The sequence below is a fragment of the Lepidochelys olivacea genome, assembly GCF_965140295.1.
Source record: "Lepidochelys olivacea isolate rLepOli2 genome assembly, chromosome: 6".
Taxonomy (NCBI): Eukaryota; Metazoa; Chordata; order Testudines; family Cheloniidae; genus Lepidochelys; species Lepidochelys olivacea.
The window spans coordinates 61,864,611-61,888,848 of NC_140416.1; the positions used below are offsets into that span (position 1 = coordinate 61,864,611).

Below are 24,238 nucleotides of genomic sequence, written 5' to 3' on the forward strand. Positions count from 1 at the left end.
TCCATTTAAATCAGTGGTGTTACATTTACACCCACAGGGAACTTGGCCCTAAGTCTTTAAAGCAGACCAGTAATTGTAAGAGGGGCAGAGCCCCAATGTAAAACACTCTCCTCAATTATCTACTATCGGCTATTCGCCGCTGTGTGTTGCACCAGTTGATGCTTCTGCACAGCCTTCAGGGTCACCTCACCGAGACTCATCAAGCCCTCGGATCGCTACCCCTTCCTGCTTCTCCACGTGGGCACCAATGATACTGCCAAGAATGACCTTGAGCGGATCACTGCGGACTATGTGGCTCTAGGAAGAAGGATAAAGGAGTTGGAGGCGCAAGTGGTGTTCTCGTCCATCCTCCCCGTGGAAGGAAAAGGCCTAGGTAGGGAGCGTCGAATCGTGGAAGTCAACGAATGGCTACGCAGGTGGTGTCGGAAAGAAGGCTTTGGTTTCTTTGACCATGGGATGGTGTTCCATGAAGGAGGAGTGCTGGGCAGAGACGGGCTCCATCTTACGAAGAGAGGAAAGAGCATCTTTGCCAGCAGGCTGGCTAACCTAGTGAGGAGGGCTTTAAACTAGGTTCACCGGGGGAAGGAGACCAAAGCCCTGAGGTAAGTGGGAAAGCGGGATACCAGGAGGAAGCACAGGCAGGAATGTCTGTGAGGGGAGGGCTCCTGCCTCATACTGGGAATGAGGGGCGAACAACAGGTTATCTCAAGTGCTTATATACAAATGCACAAAGCCTTGGAAACAAGCAGGGAGAACTGGAGGTCCTGGTGATGTCAAGGAACTATGACGTGATCGGAATAACAGAGACTTGGTGGGATAACTCACATGACTGGAGTACTGTCATGGATGGTTATAAACTGTTCAGGAAGGACAGGCAGGGCAGAAAAGGTGGGGGAGTAGCCCTGAATGTAAGGGAGCAGTATGACTGCTCAGAGCTCCGGTACGAAACTGCAGAAAAACCTGAGTGTCTCTGGATTAAGTTTAGAATTGTGTGCAACAAGAGTGATGTAGTGGTGGGAGTCTGCTATAGACCACCGGATCAGGGGGATGAGGTAGATGAGGCTTTCTTCCGGCAGCTCACGGAAGCTACTAGATCGCATGCCCTGATTCTCATGGGTGACTTTAATTTTCCTGATATCTGCTGGGAGAGCAATACAGCGGTGCATAGACAATCCAGGAAGTTTTTGGAAAGCGTAGGGGACAATTTCCTGGCGCAAGTGCTAGAGGAGCCAACTAGGGGGGGTGCTTTTCTTGACCTGCTGCTCACAAACCGGGTAGAATTAGTGGGGGAAGCAAAAGTGGATGGGAATCTGGGAGGCAGTGACCATGAGTTGGTTGAGTTCAGGATCCTGACGCAGGGAAGAAAGGTAAGCAGCAGGATACGGACCCTGGACTTCAGGAAAGCAGACTTCGACTCCCTCAGGGAACGGATGGCCAGGATCCCCTGGGGGACTAACTTGAAGGGGAAAGGAGTCCAGGAGAGCTGGCTGTATTTCAAGGAATCCCTGTTGCGGTTACAGAGACAAACCATCCCGATGAGTCGAAAGAATAGTAAATATGGCAGGCAACCAGCTTGGCTTAATGGTGAAATCCTAGCGGATCTTAAACATAAAAAAGAAGCTTACAAGAAGTGGAAGGTTGGACATATGACCAGGGAAGAGTATAAAAATATTGCTCGGGCATGTAGGAATCCTATCAGGAGGGCCAAATCGCACGTGGAGCTGCAGCTAGCCAGAGATGTCAAGAGTAACAAGAAGGGTTTCTTCAGGTATGTTGGCAACAAGAAGAAAGCCAAGGAATGTGTGGGTCCCTTACTGAATGAGGGAGGCAACCTAGTGACAGAGGATGTGGAAAAAGCTAATGTGCTCAATGCTTTTTTTGCCTCTGTTTTCACTAACAAGGTCAGCTCCCAGACTGCTGCGCTGGGCATCACAAAATGGGGAAGAGATGGCCAGCCCTCTGTGGAGATAGAGGTGGTTAGGGACTATTTAGAAAAGCTGGACGTGCACAAGTCCATGGGGCTGGACGAGTTGCATCCGAGAGTGCTGAAGGAATTGGCGGCTGTGATTGCAGAGCCATTGGCCATTATCTTTGAAAACTCGTGGCGAACGGGGGAAGTCCCGGATGACTGGAAAAAGGCTAATGTAGTGCCAATCTTTAAAAAATGGAAGAAGGAGGATCCTGGGAACTACAGGCCAGTCAGCCTCACTTCAGTCCCTGGAAAAATCATGGAGAAGGTCCTCAAAGAATCAATCCTGAAGCACTTGCATGAGAGGAAAGTGATCAGGAACAGCCAGCATGGATTCACCAAGGGAAGGTCATGCCTGACTAATCTAATTGCCTTTTATGATGAGATTACTGGTTCTGTGGATGAAGGGAAAGCAGTGGATGTATTGTTTCCTGACTTTAGCAAAGCTTTTGACACGGTCTCCCACAGTATTCTTGTCAGCAAGTTAAGGAAGTATGGGCTGGATGAATGCACTACGAGGTGGGTAGAAAGCTGGCTAGATTGTCGGGCTCAACGGGTAGTGATCAATGGCTCCATATCTAGTTGGCAGCCGGTATCAAGTGGAGTACCCCAGGGGTCGGTCCTGGGGCCGGTTTTGTTCAATATCTTCATAAATGATCTGGAGGATGGTGTGGATTGCACTCTCAGCAAATTTGCGGATGATACTAAACTGGGAGGAGTGGTAGATACGCTGGAGGGGAGGGATAGGATACAGAAAGACCTAGACAAATTGGAGGATTGGGCCAAAAGAAATCTGATGAGGTTCAATAAGGATAAGTGCAGGGTCCTGCACTTAGGACGGAAGAACCCAATGCACAGCTACAGACTAGGGACCGAATGGCTAGGCAGCAGTTCTGCGGAAAAGGACCTAGGGGTGACAGTGGACGAGAAGCTGGATATGAGTCAGCAGTGTGCCCTTGTTGCCAAGAAGGCCAATGGCATTTTGGGATGTATAAGTAGGGGCATAGCGAGCAGATCGAGGGACGTGATCGTCCCCCTCTATTCGACATTGGTGAGGCCTCATCTGGAGTACTGTGTCCAGTTTTGGGCCCCACACTTCAAGAAGGATGTGGATAAATTGGAGAGAGTCCAGCGAAGGGCAACAAAAATGATTAGGGGACTGGAACACATGAGTTATGAGGAGAGGCTGAGGGAGCTGGGATTGTTTAGCCTGCAGAAGAGAAGAATGAGGGGGGATTTGATAGCTGCTTTCAACTACCTGAAAGGGGGTTCCAAAGAGGATGGCTCTAGACTGTTCTCAATGGTAGCAGATGACAGAACGAGGAGTAATGGTCTCAAGTTGCAGTGGGGGAGGTTTAGATTGGATATTAGGAAAAACTTTTTCACTAAGAGGGTGGTGAAACATTGGAATGCGTTACCTAGGGAGGTGGTAGAATCTCCTTCCTTAGAGGTTTTTACGGTCAGGCTTGACAAAGCCCTGGCTGGGATGATTTAACTGGGAATTGGTCCTGCTTTGAGCAGGGGGTTGGACTAGATGACCTTCTGGGGTCCCTTCCAACCCTGATATTCTATGATTCAGGTGGAGTGGTTTGTAGCAGTTTACTCTGGAGGGGAATGCACACACTGCAGTGAAACACCTGCAGCTGGCCTGGGTCTCAGGCTGCAAAACCGTGGTGTAGAAATTTAGGCCCAGGCTAGAGCCTGAGTTCTGGGTCCTCATGAGGGTGGAGGGTCCCAGAGATCAGGCTCCAGCCCAAACATGAATGTCTACACCACAATTTTATAGCTCCAAAGACCACATCAGCTGGCACGGGACAGTCCTGGGTGTTTAACTGCAGTGTAGACATACCCAAAGTAACCAAGCACACTGAGTTATGGTGAACAACAGGGCTATTCAAGAGTGAACCATTTGAAGCACTCAAGAGATACACGTAAGAAGCAATCCCATGCTATTGGAAGGTGTGGGAGGGACTAGATATGAACAAGGTTCCTGTTGAGGCTCATTTGAGGTGAGTCAGACAAGGGATTTCAGACCTAGGATAGTGAAATTAAAATGGGAATTCCTCCCCGCCCCCACCATTTTGGAAAATCTAAGTGTTTTTGGCAGGTCATATCTCAAAGACGGATTGGCCGAGAAACTCCACACTTATTTTATTCTCCTACTCTCCACAAAGATCAATCCCTTTGTGTGTTTTGGGGAAGGCTTTATATTTAAAATGTTGAAGTTATTTGATACAGACCTTTGAACCCTTAATAATCCAGGAGCTGCCCTGCAGACTAAGATCTGCACTCTTATACCCTTTGTATTCTGCTTGCACCCTTGACCTAGTCACCTGGCTCGGAACTAATTTAGCAGTTGTCACAAGGAGGACTTTAAAGCCCATCTACTGTAGGAAACTTACCTCCCACTGGCAGCTTGTCACCATTAGCTCAGTGTCCAAGCTTAGATGAGGCCTTAACAAACCTATCCATAGTCAAGGATTCCGGTGGAGCTATGAATCCTGCATGGTTTTCTGAAGCAATCAGCACCCCATTCATATTTAACAAAGGTTGAGACAAATACTTTCCATCTTTCTAAACCAGCAGTGTGTATCAAAGTGTCACAGGGAGATTCTTGACAAAACCATGGAAATTTCCAGACGCAAAACTTTGTTAAGCTGTAGTTAGAATTGTAACTATATATATATAAATAATTTTAAGGGGCAGGAGAGGAAAATTCCTAAAATAAAAATGGAAAAAACAAGAAATTAAAAAGAAAAGGAGTACTTGTGGCACCTTAGAGACTAACCAATTTATTTGAGCATAAGCTTTCGTGAGCTACAGCTCACTTCATCGGATGCATACTGAAGTGAAGTGAAGTGAGCTGTAGCTCACGAAAGTTTATGCTCAAATAAATTGGTTAGTCTCTAAGGTACCACAAGTCCTCCTTTTCTTTTTGCGAATACAGACGAACACGGCTGCTACTCTGAAACCAAGAAATTAAGTTTCAATACATTAAAAAAAAGGAAGCACCAAAATGGAAAAATGAAGGTATCCTAAAAACAAACTTAATTCTATCTTCCCGTCCTCACCCACATTAAATTTTCACCATCACACTGTGTACTGTCTATATTGACAATGTGACTCTCACACTCCAACAACACATACCTTTTCTGAACATACAAATATGTGCACACTCCTCCAGGTCCACCTTTCACACTGCAGATTATCCTCCAGTTCACCTTCCATTGACCATCAACATCTCCCCTTTGACGCTTCAAGCACACAACAAAGCCCTATTCAACTCACAACATACATACCTTCCCTATGTGCAATACTTACCTTCTTCCACTGGAAGTTAGTCCACCTTAGACCCTGTATTCCTTCGTGGTTTTGTTTATATGTGCTTTGCTATGGAGACCCTGGGGATGCAGTTAAAAATAACCATATCGAAGGAGTTCAGACTCTGCAGGTAAACCACCAAAGCATATGAGGTTCAAGATGCCCAACTAGCAGCAACAGTTGTCATAGACATCTATTTGCCTTACATAAAGGGTGCAGATTACGGGGAGGATAGAAAGGGAGAGTTAAGGTTATTTGGGATGCCTTAACTGCATTTTCTCACTTTCCAAAATTTCTCAGAGGTTTGGGGAGGTTTTTGTTTAAGTCTTGCCTTACCTTAACATTTCTTGCCCTTTCAATGTTATTTTTAAACTTCAGTAATCCTCTAAATTCCCCCCCCCCATTCAATTTTTTTGTGTTTTTACAATTTTGAGGACAGTCTGTTTAAGTTTGTCTGGGAAATGTACCTACCGCTTTTGCAGTGGGAAAGCACAAGGTGTATGCTCCCCTTATGTTCCACTGGAGCCTTGTTTTTAACGCTTAGTGCTCCTTGTGCTGATCCACTGTGTCAGGGTACATTTTACCCATACCCTAGAAGTCTACCCTACATAGGCGGGTGGCAATTCTCCAAAAAGGGACATATTTTTGGAGTTTAATGTACCCCCCACCCCCACTCACATCCCCATATCATGTATCATTTGAAAGCTTACTTTAAGTACATTTAGAGGAGGTACAATGTGCAGCTATCAATTGGTGCCATAAGCCTGTAGGTGAGGGGAAACAATGGTACCCATAATAAGAAATTGTCCTTTTTTGCAATTTCACTGTTTAATTTAATTTCAACACCTTAATGTGGTGTTATATTGGTCAAAACCACCAGATGACAATGTATTAAAAGATTTGTATTGGTTTTGCATGGGGAACTATTTTTTTTCCAGAACTAACGAAGCTCTTTAGCTCATGGCAAAAAGGGTAAATATCAACATCTTTAAAGAATACTAAGATGAAATGTTTTCACATTGCATATTCTTAGTTGTCAAAGTATCCCAGAAGGGATAACAACAGTTTTCTATATTTTCAGTTGAGATTTGTGAGCCAGATCAGTCTCTCATGGAAGGTTGTATAGCCGTAGGTTGTACACCCACAGTTTTGCATAGTGGATAGATATAAACATAGGTGAATCCCTAATACTGTATAATGCTTCTCAGTTTAAAAGGTTTTGTACATCTAATGTAGTTTCTAGCATCCTGTCTTCCTGGTAGAAGGTTTTAATTTGTAATTGCCTATGCATGCCATACTAGCCTTTGAAATATTCTAGCAACTACATTTTTTAATTCGGTAACACTTATGCATAGATTAGTGTTAGAGATCACAATACACAGCTTCATATTATGAATATGCAAAAGCTATGAAAGAAAGAAATGGCCTTACAAGAAGTATTGAAGACAAAGACCACTCCTTTCACTGCAGAGGCAAGAAGAGCATGTTACTACTACCACTAACCAGGTCATTGATAATATAACAAACTCATTTGACCCTGAATCACATCAAGAGGTGCTTATCAGCATACCTACTGTACTGCATGTAACATCAGATGTACATGAGTCTTTACTGAGACTAGAAGATGTTAGTGAGAACAAATGGAGAGATTTGTGAAAGGTGCACTTCATTCTGATGGGACACAGATTCTTCAGCTCAATCAAGAAACTTCGTGCATTCCGCTCTGCTCTACACTGATTAGGCCTCAGCTGGAGTATTGTGTCCAGTTCTGGGCACCACGCTGGAGGAAAGACATGGACAAATTGGAGAAAGTCCAGAGAAGAGCAACAAAAATTATCAGAGGTCTAGAAAACATGACCTATAAGGGAAGATTGAAAAAATTGGGATGGTTTAGTCTGGAGAAGAGAAGACTGAGAGGTTTTTAAGAACTGTTTAGACAAACACCTGTCAGGGATGGTCTAGTTATTACGTAGCCCGCCTCAGTGAAGGGGACGGGATCAGATGACCTCTCAAGATCCCTTCCAATCCTCTACTTCTATGATTCTATGAAACCTGGCATCAAAACATTTGCTGACATGGCCAAGACCACCAAATTTAAATCAGTCAAGGGAGGGACAATCACAGCAGCTATCAGTCCAGAAGTCATTTTCCACAGAGCCTTGTCCTTCACAAGATGAAGTGATATTTCAATGATGTTCTTAGTCACCCAATAGGACTTGTACCTGTGTCACTCTGCCATGTTTTTGGAACAATGAAAAGAACAGGCAAAGCTGAATTATAGCACCAGCTGGAAGCTGAAAGAATCCATGAGCTATGTGTAACAGGGCGCAGGTGGGCCCCTCAATCTTCTGCCGCTTCTGCACCCACCCGTGCTCTTTATTTACAGTACAAGTTCCCACCACCTTGTAGCTACAGACAGCATAAGGCTTACAGCCTCTAGGACTGCTAGCTTCCACAGCCAGCAGGGGAGGCTGGTCTCTAACTCCCTGGCTCCTCCCTTTCCCCTCCCCTAGCTTCCTTCTTGCCAGTCCTTATGTAGCCCCTGGCTAACAAGGCCAGCAGCTGTTCCCTATTTGCCACTTGGGGTGGGCTTATTCAGCCAGCTCCAATTCCCCTTTCGTGATTGGAGCTGGCGTGACACTGGTGTGGCTTAGGGTTTCCTAGCCAGCACCCTGTCACACTATGCAACACAGTAAGCACAGTGTACAGCAGAGATGCCATGGCTGTCATACAAATCATGGCTGGAGAGGTTTCAGAGTAACAGCCGTGTTAGTCTGTATTCGCAAAAAGAAAAGGAGTACTTGTGGCACCTTAGAGACTAACCAATTTATTTGAGCATGAGTTTTCGTGAGCTACAGCTCACTTCATCGGATGCATGCCGTGGAAACTGCAGCAGACTTTATTTATACACAGAGAATATGAAAAAATACCTCCTCCCACCCCACTGTCCTGCTGGTAATAGCTTATCTAAAGTGATCATCAGGTGGGCCATTTCCAGCACAAATCCAGGTTTTCTCACCCTCCACCCCCCCACACAAATTCACTCTCCTGCTGGTGATAGCCCATCCAAAGTGACAACTCTTTACACAATGTGCATGATAATAAAGTTGGGCCATTTCCTGCACAAATCCAGGTTCTCTCACCCCCCCACCCCCCTCCCAAAAACCACACACACAAACTCACTAGCCTGCTGGTAATAGCTCATCCAAAGTGACCATTCTCCCTACAACGTGCATAATTAAGGTGGGCCATTTCCAGCACAAATCCAGGTTTTCTCACATCCCCCCCACCCCCATACACACACAAACTCACTCTCCTGCTGGTAATAGCTCATCCAAACTGACCACTCTCCAAGTTTAAATCCAAGTTAAACCAGAACATCTGGGGGGGGGGGGTAGGAAAAAACAAGAGGAAATAGGCTACCTTGCATAATGACTTAGCCACTCCCAGTCTCTATTTAAGCCTAAATTAATAGTATCCAATTTGCAAATGAATTCCAATTCAGCAGTTTCTCGCTGGAGTCTGGATTTGAAGTTTTTTTGTTTTAAGATAGCGACCTTCATGTCCGTAATTGCGTGACCGGAGAGATTGAAGTGTTCTCCGACTGGTTTATGAATGTTATAATTCTTGACATCTGATTTGTGTCCATTTATTCTTTTACGTAGAGACTGTCCAGTTTGACCAATGTACATGGCAGAGGGGCATTGCTGGCACATGATGGCATATATCACATTGGTGGATGTGCAGGTATACGAGCCTCTGATAGTGTGGCTGATGTTATTAGGCCCTGTGATGGTGTCCCCTGAATAGATATGTGGGCACACATTCAATGAATTGGCTGCTAAGAATTTGAGGAAGGTCCTAAAAGGTTTTGGCAAAACTAATTCTGTAACTGAAGTCTTTGACAGATATGAGAACAGTTCTTCCGAAAACTGCAGAATGACAGCAGCACCAGACAGGATCTAAGGTTGGATGCAAGAAATACCAGGTGATTGGTGGACACCCTGTGCCTCCAAGAAAAAGTTTCCAAATGTAGCATCCAACAAGCCATCACTTGTAAAGTTCCTCTGTGAATACATGGTTCAAAGTGCCCGAGAGTAGGCACACACCCAAAAACACACACTCCTTCTTGTTGGAGGATTTTCCAATAGTGAAGTAGCAAAGCCCACTACAGATGGTTGAAGAAGCCCAAGATTGTATAGTACTCAAGAGGACGGGAACACAAGCATAGGTACAGACTGGAGCACCCATGGAAAAAAATTAGTGGGTGCTTAGCACCCACCAGCAGCTAAGCTCTCCTCCCTGCCCCCCAAGCATGTCCCACCCGGAGGTGGCCCCACTGATCAACTCCTCTCCCAGCTGTTCCACAGCATGCAGGAGGCACTGGGAGGGAGGGGGAGGAGTGGGGACGGGGCATGCTCAGGGAAGGGGTGGAAAGAGGTGGGGCCTTGGGGGAAGGGGTGGAGTGGGGGCAGGCCTGGGGCAGTGTGCGGGGTGTTGAGCATCCCCTGGGTAGAGAGGAAGTCAGCGCCTATGGAAACAAGGATGCTTCTGCATGCTGTATGTGCCAAAATAGTTTTTGGGCCTCTGGGTGTCAAAAGAGCCCTAGTAATTAGGTCTCCTGATACAGTTGTCCTAGTCCTTGCTGTTCACTACTTGCCAAAAATGGAACACATAGATAACATGTGGATAGAAATGGGCACCATAACCAGCACAACTGACAAGTAGCACTTCACACCTGTGAATGCATTTTGTGATGCACTCGCTCCTGACTTCTGCAACACACTTCCTGCTGTACATGCATTAATAGTATGTGACTCTGAGCCATCCCTATTTGGTATTGGGGGAAAAAAAAATCTGTGTTTAATGTTGTTGAAACAAAGGGAACTTACCATTTCAGAGATCTTGCCAAATTGGGAGAGACTGACAGAGAAGCCACAATTTCTGCAGCAAGGACGTTGGTAGCAGTGCTGTATGACCAGAGCGAGACAAAAAAAGACGACCTACAGATTCTGGAGTTGCTTGAACCTCAATCTAGCCATCAAAAAGGACAAGTCACTGGCCAAACTTCCACCATGTGAGGGCAGTTTTGAAGACCATGCCGAAAGAGCATTTTGACAAAGATTTGGATGTCTCTGCACATATGTTAACCAGATATTGGATCACCTTTGCAACATGGATGGAAAAATGGGGATGATGAGCTACTTCCTGTATTTTTCAAGAGCCCAATGGCACTTGAACTTCTACAAGACCATATTTGTGCCTGCACCTTTAGGGGTTGCTGGAGAATCAACTTAGACTGAAGTAAGAACAATCTTCCCTGTGTATATGTGAAGGCAATGAAGACTGTGGTATCCCACCCACTCCCGAAAGAGATCAGAGTGATGAACAAGATGAGGAGAATGATGTTGACTAGAAATGTCACCTATGCTATTACATTTCAATGATAGTGCACAAATGTATTATTAGATTTTGTTTTACCCTTTAGATTGTTGCTGTGATCTTTTGAAGTCACAAAGAAATCCAATTTGATGTCTTAACATAATACACAGAGTCATTAAACCAACAAATGAATACAAATATTTCAAAGTAGTCATTTTAACATATGGATGGCATCAGTGTTTATCACAGTTTCTATGGTAATGGCACCACTTGACCATTCCACATCATACTTCATCTTAAAGTAGACATAATAGGCTTTCAAATTATATATGATGTGAGTGTATATACAGAGAGTACATTAAGTTGACCAAATTGGTGGTTTCTGCTGCTCACCTCACAGGAATACAACCATAGATTGTGATTTTATCAGATCTCAAACATGGATGGATGGATGTGGAAAAATTGGAGAGAGTCCAGTGGAGGGCAACAAAAATGATTAGGGGACTAGAACACATGACTTATGAGGAGAGGCTGAGGGAACTGGGGATGTTTAGTCTGCGGAAGAGAAGAATGAGGGGGGATTTGACAGCTGCTTTCAACTACCTGAAAGGGGGTTCCAAAGAGGATGGCTCTAGACTGTTCTCAATGGTAGCAGATGACAGAACGAGGAGTAATGGTCTCAAGTTGCAGTGGGGGAGGTTTAGATTGGATATTAGGAAAAACTTTTTCACTAGGAGGGTGATGAAACACTGGAATGCGTTACCTAGGGAGGTGGTAGAATCTCCTTCCTTAGAAGCTTTTAAGGTCAGGCTTGACAAAGCCCTGGCTGGGATGATTTAATTGGGGATTGGTCCTGCTTTGAGCAGGGGGTTGGACTAGATGACCTCTTGAGGTCCCTTCCAACCCTGATATTCTATGATCAGCAAGGAAATGGAGTGCTTAAGGAGTGGTGCTGGTAATTTAGTAGGTGGCACATTTTCCTCTGGATAAATACTTATCTAGGGTGGAACTGGTACGGTGTTATGGGATACTGTGCTACTGGAGGGTGTCCCCTTTCCAAAAAGGTAAAAGAAGTCCTAATGGTTTCTGGTTTTTAAAAGACCAAAATGATAATTTTCGTAATAGGGGCTGTTCATCTCAGCATTATAGCCAAAATTCCCACCTGAGATTATTACATTCCACCTCATTAAGTTCTCTCTGTAGCTTGTGTTTAATGAAGTTGTCACAGTTCAGAGCAACTGCACCTGGATTTCCCTCCTCCCCAGTGGTCAGCAAGGCCACCACTCTTGCCTTTCAGCTCCCCAGGTGTGGCCTCTCTTGGGTGGAGACACACGTGTCTCTCCCTTCTGACTGGGGAGTTTCCAGGTTGGATAGTTCCCTGCCTTCACTGTGTCATAACCAGCACAAAGAGGTTGCTTTAGGACTCCTGCCTGCTTTCTCTTCAGAGACAGTGTAATTACCAGTGTAATTGCTACAGATGTAAGTTTCCACACCTTTCTAAGGTAAAAAGCATTACAGAGAAAACATTCAAAACAATAAAAGAACCTAACAGCTTATTAGCATGTGCATCAGTAGGGCCCTCCCAAATTCAGTCCATTTTGGTTAATTTCATGGTCATAGGATTTTTAAAATCATAAATCTCATGATTTCAGATATTTAAATCTGAAATTTCATGGTGTTGTAGCTGTAGGGGTCCTGACCCAAAATGGGGTGGGGGGGGGTCACAAGGTTATTGTAGGGAGGCTGCAGTATTGCCACCCTTACTTCTGCGCTGTTGCTGGCGGCAGCGCTGCCTTCAGAGCTGAGCTCCAAGTCAGCAGTCACCGCTCTCCAGCCATCCACTTCTGAAGACAGCGACTCTGCCAGAACAGTGCAGAAGTAAGGATGGCATGGTACGGTATGGCCACTCTGAGTTCTATGCTGCTACCGTCAGAGCTCGGCACCTGGCCAGCAGCCACCACTCTCTGGCCTCCCAGCTCTGAAGGCAGCACAGAAGTAAGGGTGGCAGTACCGCAACCCCCCCTGCAATCCTTTTTTGGGACCCCCAGTTTGAGGAACGCTGGTCTCCCCCGTGAAATCTGTATAGTACAGGATAAAATTTCACCAAAGACCAGATTTCACGGGGGAGACCAGATTTCACAGGCCATGACGTGTTTTTCACTGCCATGAATTTGGTAGGGCCCGACTTATCAGATATCATCACCATTCTCACAAAGGGGTCTGGCAGGTGCAGTCTTTCAATAGAGCAACCTTGTGGTTAGAAGTTCATCAGAGCTTCAGCTCAGGACAAGTGCACAGTCTCACGGGGCCAAGTCCTTCCAATCCTCCCAGGAGGATTCAAATCCCTCTGTGGACCAGGAGTCCTGTCCATATGCTCGGTCAGGAAGAAAACCCTGAGGTTTTCCAAAAGTTTTTGTCTATAGGTCTCTGGGGAATCCAGTTTGAACTAGTGTATGAATGTCGCCCCAGGGAGATGACTTCTAACGATTGATAATGGAAGAAGTACATTAGCATCCCCCCTCCTACTAGAAAAGGTACCAGAATTGTACAATAACCCAAACACAATTGCATTTTTAATACAATGTACCCCAAAGATGTTAACCCTAATTCAACAAGGGTAAACTGAACTCAACAAAGCTTCTCAATTCCATAAGGTTTCTTCAATGTATTACAGGATATTGTCAGTCTGTCACAGCAGTAATCTACATTACTACCTCAACAGCTGTAGAACATTGCTTTGTGCTGTTAAACAGCTGCCAAGTCATGCTCCAGTGGTGGCTGCTTATCAATGTGGAGACTGAAGGGATTCCTAAGAGTATATCCTTTCCAAGGGCTAGATCCACAAAGGGACTTAGGAAATGCAACCCCTAACTCTCTATACATTAGGAAAGTTAGGTGCCTACGATGTTTGGGATCCACAAAAGGCACATTCCAGGTGGGGGACTTGCCGAAGCCAGCTAGTAGGAAATGCCAAGAAAGGGGGGTAGGTTGTAAGGCCCTCCCTCCCCCCACCCAGGGAGTTAGGCACCTAAATATGGGCTGGAGGGAGGCACCTATCTTTGCTTGGGTTGCACAGCCACTAGAGTCTGGCATCTAAGCTGTATTTTGCATGGAAGAGAGTTAAGGCACTCACCCAGGTCCAATTTTCCCCTCTGCCTGATGTGGAGCAGGGATTGGAACCCATACAGTTCTCAGGGGAGTGCTTTAATAACAGGACTATGGGATATTCTGGATTATGAGAACTCGGTCTTTCCCGCCGAAGCTGTTCCACTGTGTATAAATAATTAAATATGTACTGGGCCAAGGAGAGAGCAGGAATAGCTCTACAGCCCAGCAATTAGGGCACTCACCTGAGCGGTGGTAGACCCGCATTCAGATCTCTGCTCCACACATGCAGAGAGAGAGCATTGATGTGGGAGACCCGGCTACAATGCGTGCGTGCTCTCGCGCACTCTCTCTCTCATTTATTTATATATATGCGTGGAGCAGAGATCCGAAAGCAGGTCTTCCACCTCTCAGGTGAGTTCCTCTTTTAGCCCAGCGGTTAGGGCTGTTACTGCCGCCACCCTCTCATTCCTCCCGCCCTGGCCAGGCCATTTTGTGTGGGTTTAGGCATACTCTAAGACTGCCTACTGGATCAGGCCTCATAAGTGGGGGGGTTGCCTAGTTTGAGGATCCTGCTGGAGTTTAGGTATGAGATGGGCACCCAGGTGCTACGACTGAGGTGGCTGTACACATGCTCACTGTTAGAAACTCAGATGCCAAGGGATTTTAGGAACCTACAGGGTTAGGTGGCAACTGATTAGGGGTTTTGAAGATTTCAGTGGCACCTAAATGTTGGATTTAGGGGCTTAAATCCTTTTGTGGATCTAGCCTTAAAGCTCTTCGAAACCTTTCTGGATAAAAAGCCCTTTAGATGTATAAGATATTAATATTGTTGATTGCTGTTTGACCACCATGTCTCTGCCTGTACTTGTAGCTGGAAGGCTGAGACGAAAGGAGGCTGGATACTCCCCCTCTTAGCGCATGCGCGATGTGCCTCAGGTGGCACGTGACCAGGGTTCATCACCGAATTTGGTCCACTGGTTGGATCATTAGCTTTCCCGGCCCCGACAGGGAGTGTGACGTGAATGCTGATCTGTGCCCCCTGGCAGGGTACTAGTCCCACAGTAACAAATGGAATGAGATCATTGTGCTCTCTTAAAATAACCTGTCAGCAAATGAAAATGGAAGCTCTGGAAAAGCTATCTTTATTGTTAGCATGGCAAGTGCCAGTTGGGGGGTTTGGGGGTTTTTTGTTAGCAAAAACTATTGTAAGGAAACTCTTAAGAGCCATATACCTCCCTTCAGCCCATGCTCGACTCTTGGGCTATGTCTACACTACCGTGGTAAGTCGACCTATGCTACGCAACAGTTATTCACGTAGCTGGAGTTGACGTACCTTAGGTCGAGTTACCACAGGGTCTACACTGCTGGGGGTGGGGGGTTGATGGGGTAAACTCTCCCGTTAACTTACCTTACTCTTCTCGTCATGAGTAGAGTACAGGGGTTGACTGGAGAGTGATCTGCTGTCGATTTGGCGGGTCTTCATTACACCCGCTAAATTGACCGCCGGTGGATCGGTCTCAGAGCATCGATCCCGGCTGTACTGTAGACCTGCCCTGAGTGACATCAGTGGAAGTTCAGCTGGGAGATCATGAACCCTAGTGGCTGGATTTAAAAATGGAACTCTCCGGAAATTCAGAGTTAAGGCTGGGGTCACCACCTGTTTATAATTTGCCCTACAGCAGGGGTGGCCAACTTGTGGCTCCGGAGCCACATGCGGCTCTTCAGAAGTTAATACGCAGCTCCAGGTATAGGCACCGACTCCGGGGCTGGAGCTTCAGGCGCCAACTTTCCAATGTGCCGGGGGGTGCTCGCTGCTCAACCCCTGGCTCTGCCACAGGCCCTGCCCCCAAGCCACCCCTTCCCGCCTCAACCCCCCGAGCCTCCTGCCACAAAACAGGTGATCAGGAGGTGCAGGGTGTCACTGATCAGCGGGGCTGACGGTGGGCGGGAGACGCTGGGAGCAGGGGGGTAGGAGATGATGTGGGGCTGCTGATGTATTACTGTGGCTCTTTGGCAATGTACATTGGTAAATTCTGGCTCCTTCTCAGGCACAGGTTGGCCACCCCTGCCCTACAGGATAAAATAAGTACACGGTGATGATCCATCACAAGCATTATGACATCTGGTCCTTTTCACTGTGTCATTGGAAAGATGGGTTGACACATCCCGTTATGACACATCATTGCATACTGATGCCTTAATGTTATTACTATTTTAATAATTTATATTACAGTAATGCCTAGAGCCTTCACTCAGGGTTAGTTGCCCGTTGTGCGAGATGCTGTATACATGACCCCCTGTGCCAAAAAGTTGACAATTTAAATAGCCAAGGCAGAAAAGGGTAAAAAGGAAAAGGCATTCTAAATAACTTATGTGCCATGATGAGCCCCAAAGTAATCTAGGACTCTAATTTTCCAACATGTGAGAGGAGGGGTAAGCAACCCCAGTTAATGCCACAAATTCTTTCACTTACGGTATGAACTTGCACCATTTAAGTGTAAGGGAGTTTTGCCATTTAATTTAACAAGAGCAGGAGGACCAGGCTCTCAGGTAGCCATGCAGAGAATGGGACCCCAAGAACAGCTGAAACTCTATGATAGCGTCATAAGATCATAAGGCCAAAAGGGACCACCAGATCATGCTATGGGAAGATGGGGAAGAAAATGGGGAAGAGATGGCCAGCCCTCTGTGGAGATAGAGGTGGTTAGGGACTATTTAGAAAAGCTGGACGTGCACAAGTCCATGGGGCCGGACGAGTTGCATCCGAGAGTGCTGAAGGAATTGGCGGCTGTGATTGCAGAGCCATTGGCCATTATCTTTGAAAACTCGTGGCGAACGGGGGAAGTCCCGGATGACTGGAAAAAGGCTAATGTAGTGCCAATCTTTAAAAAAGGGAAGAAGGAGGATCCTGGGAACTACAGGCCAGTCAGCCTCACCTCAGTCCCTGGAAAAATCATGGAGAAGGTCCTCAAAGAATCAATCCTGAAGCACTTGCATGAGAGGAAAGTGATCAGGAACAGCCAGCATGGATTCACCAAGGGAAGGTCATGCCTGACTAATCTAATCGCCTTTTATGATGAGATTACTGGTTCTGTGGATGAAGGGAAAGCAGTGGATGTATTGTTTCTTGACTTTAGCAAAGCTTTTGACACGGTCTCCCACAGTATTCTTGTCAGCAAGTTAAGGAAGTATGGGCTGGATGAATGCACTATAAGGTGGGTAGAAAGCTGGATAGATTGTCGGGCTCAACGGGTAGTGATCAATGGCTCCATGTCTAGTTGGCAGCCGGTATCAAGTGGAGTGCCCCAAGCATCGGTCCTGGGGCCGGTTTTGTTCAATATCTTCATAAATGATCTGGAGGATGGTGTGGATTGCACTCTCAGCAAATTTGCGGATGATACTAAACTGGGAGGAGTGGTAGATACGCTGGAGGGGAGGGATAGGATACAGAAGGACCTAGACAAATTGGAGGATTGGGCCAAAAGAAATCTGATGAGGTTCAATAAGGATAAGTGCAGGGTCCTGCACTTAGGACGGAAGAACCCAATGCACAGCTACAGACTAGGGACCGAATGGCTAGGCAGCAGTTCTGCGGAAAAGGACCTAGGGGTGACAGTGGACGAGAAGCTGGATATGAGTCAGCAGTGTGCCCTTGTTGCCAAGAAGGCCAATGGCATTTTGGGATGTATAAGTAGGGGCATTGCCAGCAGATCGAGGGACGTGATCGTTCCCCTCTATTCGACATTGGTGAGGCCTCATCTGGAGTACTGTGTCCAGTTTTGGGCCCCACACTTCAAGAAGGATGTGGATAAATTGGAGAGAGTCCAGCGAAGAGCAACAAAAATGATTAGGGGACTGGAACACATGAGTTATGAGGAGAGGCTGAGGGAGCTGGGATTGTTTAGCCTGCAGAAGAGAAGAATGAGGGGGGATTTGATAGCTGCTTTCAACTACCTGAAAGGGGGTTCCAAAGAGGATGGCTCTAGACTGTTCTCAATGGTAGCAGATGACAGAACGAGGAGTAATGGTCTCAAGTTGCAGTGGGGGAGGTTTAGATTGGATATTAGGAAAAACTTTTTCACTAAGAGGGTGGTGAAACACTGGAATGCGTTACCTAGGGAGGTGGTAGAATCTCCTTCCTTAGAGGTTTTTAAGGTCAGGCTTGACAAAGCCCTGGCTGGGATGATTTAACTGGGAATTGGTCCTGCTTCGAGCAGGGGGTTGGACTAGATGACCTTCTGGGGTCCCTTCCAACCCTGATATTCTATGATTCTATGATCATGTAGTGTGACCTCCCATATCTCACAGGCCACTAAACTCCAGCCACCCGCCCCGCACCCGGCCCAACAACCAGAATTAGACCAAAGTATTAACGATGCATAAGCTCTTCAGGATGCATATGGTCATGGACTACATGTTTATATTGCACTTAGCAACACGGGCACCCAACCTGGCTGATGCCTCTAGCAGTTACTGTAATATAAATGGTATACAAAAACAGTAACAACTGTAAAATTACCTGGACACAGAGGGGTGATTGGATGCCGGAGCAGCTCAACTATGAATTTCCTGGCTTCAGAGGTTTTTCCATTTTAACATCAGAGATTTCCCCCCTCCCCATCTTTTGTGTAATTTAATTTCATTTATTTAATTATTTATTTTTAATACAGAATTATATCATATTACTCCCTGATTGAAAAACAAATTAAATTTGGCAGGCAAAGTCATTTTTAATTGTACAAACATGCAAAAATGTTTTCAAAAGGCTCCTTGGTTATTCAGTCAAAATACAACCATCCCCCCCATCCCAAATCTTCCTGAATAGAACAGATAATCCATTTATATTTATAAACCTTGGTTTTAAAATATTTTCATGGAGGAAGGATTCGTTTTAATGTGGTTTCTCTAAAAAGTGCTGACACACTCAATTATAACACTTCCTATCCTTGGAAAGGGAAGATGTCTAATTTAGTCAGGCCTTTCTGAAGCTGTCCAATTGTATGGATACACACCAAATCAAAACACAAGGAGTCAATGACCTAGTCAAGTCCCTTCGCAAACCACCTTTTAACCAGCAGTAGGATTTGCCATAGACTCTCAGACCATCTCCATCCAGCTTCAATACCCCGTGTTTCAGAGGAAAATAGAAACATACTCAACAAATTCATCCCTGGTGTAACTCTGCTGCTGTCATATACTTACAGCTTTTATTCCACAACCTTTGAAATACAAAGATAAGAAAATTCAGGAGCAGCATTGCAAACGATTCACCTCTCTGCAAGGGACACGTATAGCTCTCCTCAACAACAAGTCAAGTCTATTATTTTCAATACAGACTGTACTGGTCAGCTCACACTCTTGCACATGCTCAGTAAGCACCAACAGAAAAGCATCTGGGATATGGTACAGTATTCACATGACCCAAGCATTCCACTAATACTTAGAATATAAGTGTAACATCCTAGTGGTGTCATTCTGAAGATTGGTGTTTGGAACAATGGAGAGTGTTTGCATGATCCAAAACATAATGGACTATCCAGTCTGGATACGAGTATTGGGAACACTACTTGTCATAATCTAAGCAATCGCTTTACATATAAGTGGGCTATTTATTCTGAATACTGAACAGCGCAAGTGCTGCTATGCATGTCCATTTCTTGATAGATATGTGGCCCCCTTCACCCTAGTATCTGAGTACCTCAGAAGCTTTAAATGAATTTATCCTTGCAAACCAGCTGGGAGGCAGGGAAATGTCATTATCCCCGTTTTGCAGATAGGGAACTGAACTGCAGAGAGATTAAGTGACTTGCACAAGATCCCAAATGAAACCTGTGGCAGAGGCAAGGAGTGAACCCACATCTCCCAAGTTCTAGTGCAGCACCTTAGCCACAAGCCCTTGGAAATGCATGCTGGTGCCAATTCTGGGATAGCGTGTTGGGTGGTTTTGATTTTGCAACTATGTTAATTGGGATTATAGGTTATTAGATTAAGATTTGTGTTTGGACATATTTAGCCCTTTATCTGAGGAGCTGAAGTGCTTTATAAATATCAGTTAATTAAGCCTCAACTCCCCCCTCCATGCAGTAGGTATTATACCCATTTGTTTACAGATAGGTAAACTGAGAAAAAAGGAGGTTGAGGGACTTGCCTCAGGTCACACTACAAGTTAGTGGCAGAGCGGAGAAGAGAAATCAGGAGTCCCAGCTCCCATGTCACAGCTCTAATAAGATAAACACCTCCTCTTCCCTGAACCCTATATTCCTTTATAGAGGGTTTATGCCCTCTCTCCTTCTAACTCATTACTTCTAACCAGTGAAAAAAAATTATTGCAAAAGACAACCACCCAAGCCTATATGGAAGCACAGGAGTTACCAAACACAAATTACCTTCATTACTAAAATTGCACAAAAGGCAAATAAAATGCCTGTAATCCATCTGCAGATAGAGCAAGTTTCTAACTTTTCCCCGACCGTTAGTACCACATGTGAAAGCTGCCTCTCCTCTCCCCATTGCACCAAGCCTACAAATTATCTACAAGGCCTATGAGATTTAATGATCCCCTACAGCCAGCTCCTGCTCTCCTCAGCTTCAACAGCAAGCTGCAAGAGCCAAACAGATTACAAGCTTTTGAATGGGAAGATGTTGGCTGCCCACAGTCTTCCATTGCTCTGTCTTTAGGACCTCCTCTTAGAATCAAAAATGGCTCAGCAAAATTGCCCTTCCCCCTAACAGATATCAGGAGAGGGAGATGTGAATAGAAATGTATCTTCTGACACTCCCAACAAAAAGGCCATTATAGGGCACACAAACACCCACCACCCCACCTTAATTTTTAAGTACATTTGGGGAGGTTAACCCTAAAACCAAGCCCCAGGGATATCCCAAGCAAGCCGAGAACCCCATTATTACACGGCAATTCAGCTTGAGAAAAATGGGCATGTCACTTTTTTTTTATGTACAGGTGTTTGATTTCAGACCCAAGGGGAGTCTTATTGGTGGAGGGGAAAATAAAGGGGGGGGGAGAAAGACTATAAAATTTTTCAACATTTAGGTCAAATTGTGTCTGTGTGTGTTCAGAGGATTGTGGGGGTTGGAAGAAACCATTGTTAAAAAGGGTACAGAAGAAAGTACTAGGTCTTCCTATGCTTGGCGGTATTTGGCTGGTCCCCGCTCCCTCTTGGGGAAGGGAGGTCCAGGCATAAGCAGCCCTGAGGGGCAGCAGGGTAACCCCCTTCCGAAGAGCAGAAATCCCGGTCTCCTGCTATAAAGTAAACTGCCCTTGCCCTATTTAGGGAAGAGCCTGGCGCAGTGGCTATATTTGAAAACCGAGGTAAACAAGATCTCAGCACAAGTGGATGGAGCACAACAGCTGTGCGAGATTAATCGCACGCGCTGAGAGCCAGCCAGGCAGACACGCCGGGGGCTTCCAGGGCTGCCTGGCCTTTGGAAGGGCTCATAGCAATCCTGCTCCCGATTCTTGTGGGGGCTTTTCGAGTGTTGCCCCCCCCCGGAATAAATACAAATAAAACGCTCTCGCCTGCAGCCCCAGAGATTCACCGACGCTGCTGCAAGCTTCTTCCAGTCCGAGGGGGAATTGCACCTGGCCAATTTCAACCGCTTTGCAAATTGCACGCTGCCCCCTTCGGATTGCTTCCCTCGCCCGAGTCAGGCATTGAAAAGCAAGAAATTTATAGCACTGCATTAGAGGCATTTACTCCGGCTAACGTGCCCGCCCCCTCCCCCCATCCACCCACCCGGGGAGGGGGCAGTGGAAACTGCCTCTTCTGCCCCACAGCCTCCGCCGCTTGCTTTTGCACAGGAGCAGTCGGGGCTCTCGGCACGTTCGCCGTGAATCCCGGATTTGGGTCTGAAACCGCTCATCGGGCTGAGCGTTTTCCTTCCCGGCTGCTGCCGCCGGCTTGTTGTTATTTTAGACTGGACCCATCCCCCCCCAGGAAAGCTCCTGCTCCCCGAGACACGGCGTTACGGAGGGGAGGGAAACCGAGCCACGTTAGCCGAACACCCCGGAGCACGACCACAGCAGCTCCCCTGCCGCGCAAACCCCGCCAGCTTCTTCGCCTGGCCCACGCGCAGGGGCTGCTCGCGCCGGGCTGGGAAGCTGCAGCAGCCGGTTTATCTCCATCTGTCCCCCCCCCCCCCCACACACACACAGAGACTATGCCTCGGGGAGGGGGGGGCAGGAAAACCGCACGAATGGGACGAAGCTGCCCGGGTTTACAATGTTAAAACCCCTTCTCTGCTTGCTGGATGCTCTCGCAGCGAGATCCCTGCCCCCCACCATACCTCTGTGGGAATTCGCATGCAATAAATCAGGACCTGCTTCATCGCAGGAAACTTAACCATTCGCCCTGCATTTCCGACAGAGCCCTCTTACTTACCCCTCCTGGTTGCCTTTCTGACTTCCTGGGGGGCTGGCTTGCTCCCCAATACAGATCCTGCCGGTTCTTAAACAGAGCTCATTGCAGCTGGTGGTTAATCACTGACTGGCGAGGGGCGCGGGGTCCTCCTTTGCATGTCAGTCCAACTTGCCTCGCTTGCTAAAAAACCTCTGCTCTCTTTTGCAGCTGTCAGGGTGAGTGGGCAAGTGCATCGGGAAATCGGGGGCAGGGAGGGGTGGTTGAATGTTGGTAAATCCCCCGGCCTTGATCTTCAGGGGGTGTGCAATATAGTTTGGGGAGGGAGGGGAGATGTGGGAAGGGGAAGAATGAGGAGGAGGAATGGGGATTGAAGAGGAAAAATTGGATTGTGCCCCAATTGCAATCGAATGTGCCGGGCTTCCCCCTTTTCTCTCACACCATCGGGGCTCAGCTGAGACTTTCCAGCATCACAGCGCCAGGCAAGCCGCTGAGCCCGACTTCTGAGAGACAACGAGGTTTGCACAACTGCAGCAAGAAGCCAAATCAAAAAGCCAATCTCCAAGCCTCCAAACTGCACGTCACCGTATCAGCTGGGCGCAAGAACTGCAACAGAATTACAAGCCATGCATATTTATTCTTCTGAATTGGGGCGGGGGAGGTTTCCAGATTGTTTATAGCCCAAAAAAAAAAAATCACAATAAACCCCCAGACAAACCCTGTCCAAAATAAATACACACAGACCAGCTTTATTACATTTCACACAGGCAGATTGAACACAGATTACCACTGGAACCTGTAAGTTTATTGACTTGACTTGGTCCCTTGTATATTTCAGTCAGAAGAGGGAGGGATACCAGGAGCTCACCTTCAGATCAAAAGATATTGATTGTAAATCAAATTTAAAGTATCTGCCAAACACATCTAAGAGATTAAATATAGCCAAGAAAATTATATAGGCAGAGTCAGTCCTAGCTTTGTGTCCTGGGTATTCATTTGAAACTGCATGCTTTGTTTTGTGGGTGCGGGATCCACCCAGTCATCTTTTTAACCAAAGTCAAACAACAACTTGTGAAGGGTAGCAAATAATTTTTAGGCTAAAAATACGTGCTGTCTCACATGTTGGTATTTGACTTTGGCCAAAGCAGACTGGGCTAGGCATGTTCCACAGCCACAGAACAGAATGATGGCTTTGCATTTTGTGTAAAACACAAAATTATGTAGAGACACAATGTTTTTCACAGCCTAAAATTGCCTCTAGATTTGTCAGGCACAACCGCAGCAGGGAAGGGGGAATGTATCTCCCATAAGATTTACCTGTTGGCATAGGCTACCTCTGAAAGAATTATGAAGTATTGTAGAGCAATGTCCTCAAACTCTACAGAGTACAAAAGAGTAACAAGCATTACTGGAGAATGAGGTACTGTTTTATAAAGGGACTCTGTCTTTACTCTGTTGTAAACTCATCACCCTGGTATATTCTTTCATTATTTGACTTGTTCTGCGTTTTGAAGCAGCAGCTTTTAGTTTGAAGACTTAAGCACTTACAGAAGTGCAAATTGCCCATGTCAAAAGTGACTATGCAGACTGGCAACACAAAGTAGGACAGGGAGCATTCTGAATCTGTTCCAGAACCATGTAACTGCTCTGACCCCAGGCCCATCACAGCAGCAGACGTATACTTGGAGAAAGTTAAGACAGGAAAGGGATGCCGAGAGGTGAAGAGCTAGGCAACGAAGGAGAGGCAAATCAGGAAAAAAGGTACCTACAGAAAGAATGAATGAATAGCAGAGGGCTGCCTAGCCAAACAAGGAGAATGCAAAGTATCACACATGTACAGTACTTATGAACTCTAGCTGCTGCAAGCACACCCAGCCCCCAAAGTCAGCCACCACTGCGTACAACTCCAGCTCTCCACAAGTAACCCAACCCATGCTGCAGAGTCAGCAGTACAGACCTGGCCTGTAGCCTATGTGGGGCAGAGAGAGAGGGTTGCTGGAGGCTATCACTAAAGCATGTAGAGAAAATATTGCCCTTCGGAAATCAGACAGGCACTGGGGTCTTTGCAGAGGAGTTTATCCTG

The 24,238-nt window shown here is 46.3% G+C and overlaps 1 protein-coding gene across 3 annotated transcripts in view; it reads right to left on the reverse strand.

Annotated features, from left to right (window-relative positions):
* SLC8A3 (solute carrier family 8 member A3) overlaps positions 1-22,594 on the reverse strand; it is a 194,128-nt gene extending 171,534 nt beyond the window's left edge. For all 3 annotated transcript variants that reach the window (XM_084630117.1, XM_084630116.1, XM_084630115.1), the window contains exon 1: positions 22,180-22,594. The gene's annotated coding sequence lies outside the window, so the exon portion shown is untranslated. The remainder of the gene's footprint in view (positions 1-22,179) is intronic.
* Between the last annotated feature and the right edge of the window lie 1,644 nt (positions 22,595-24,238).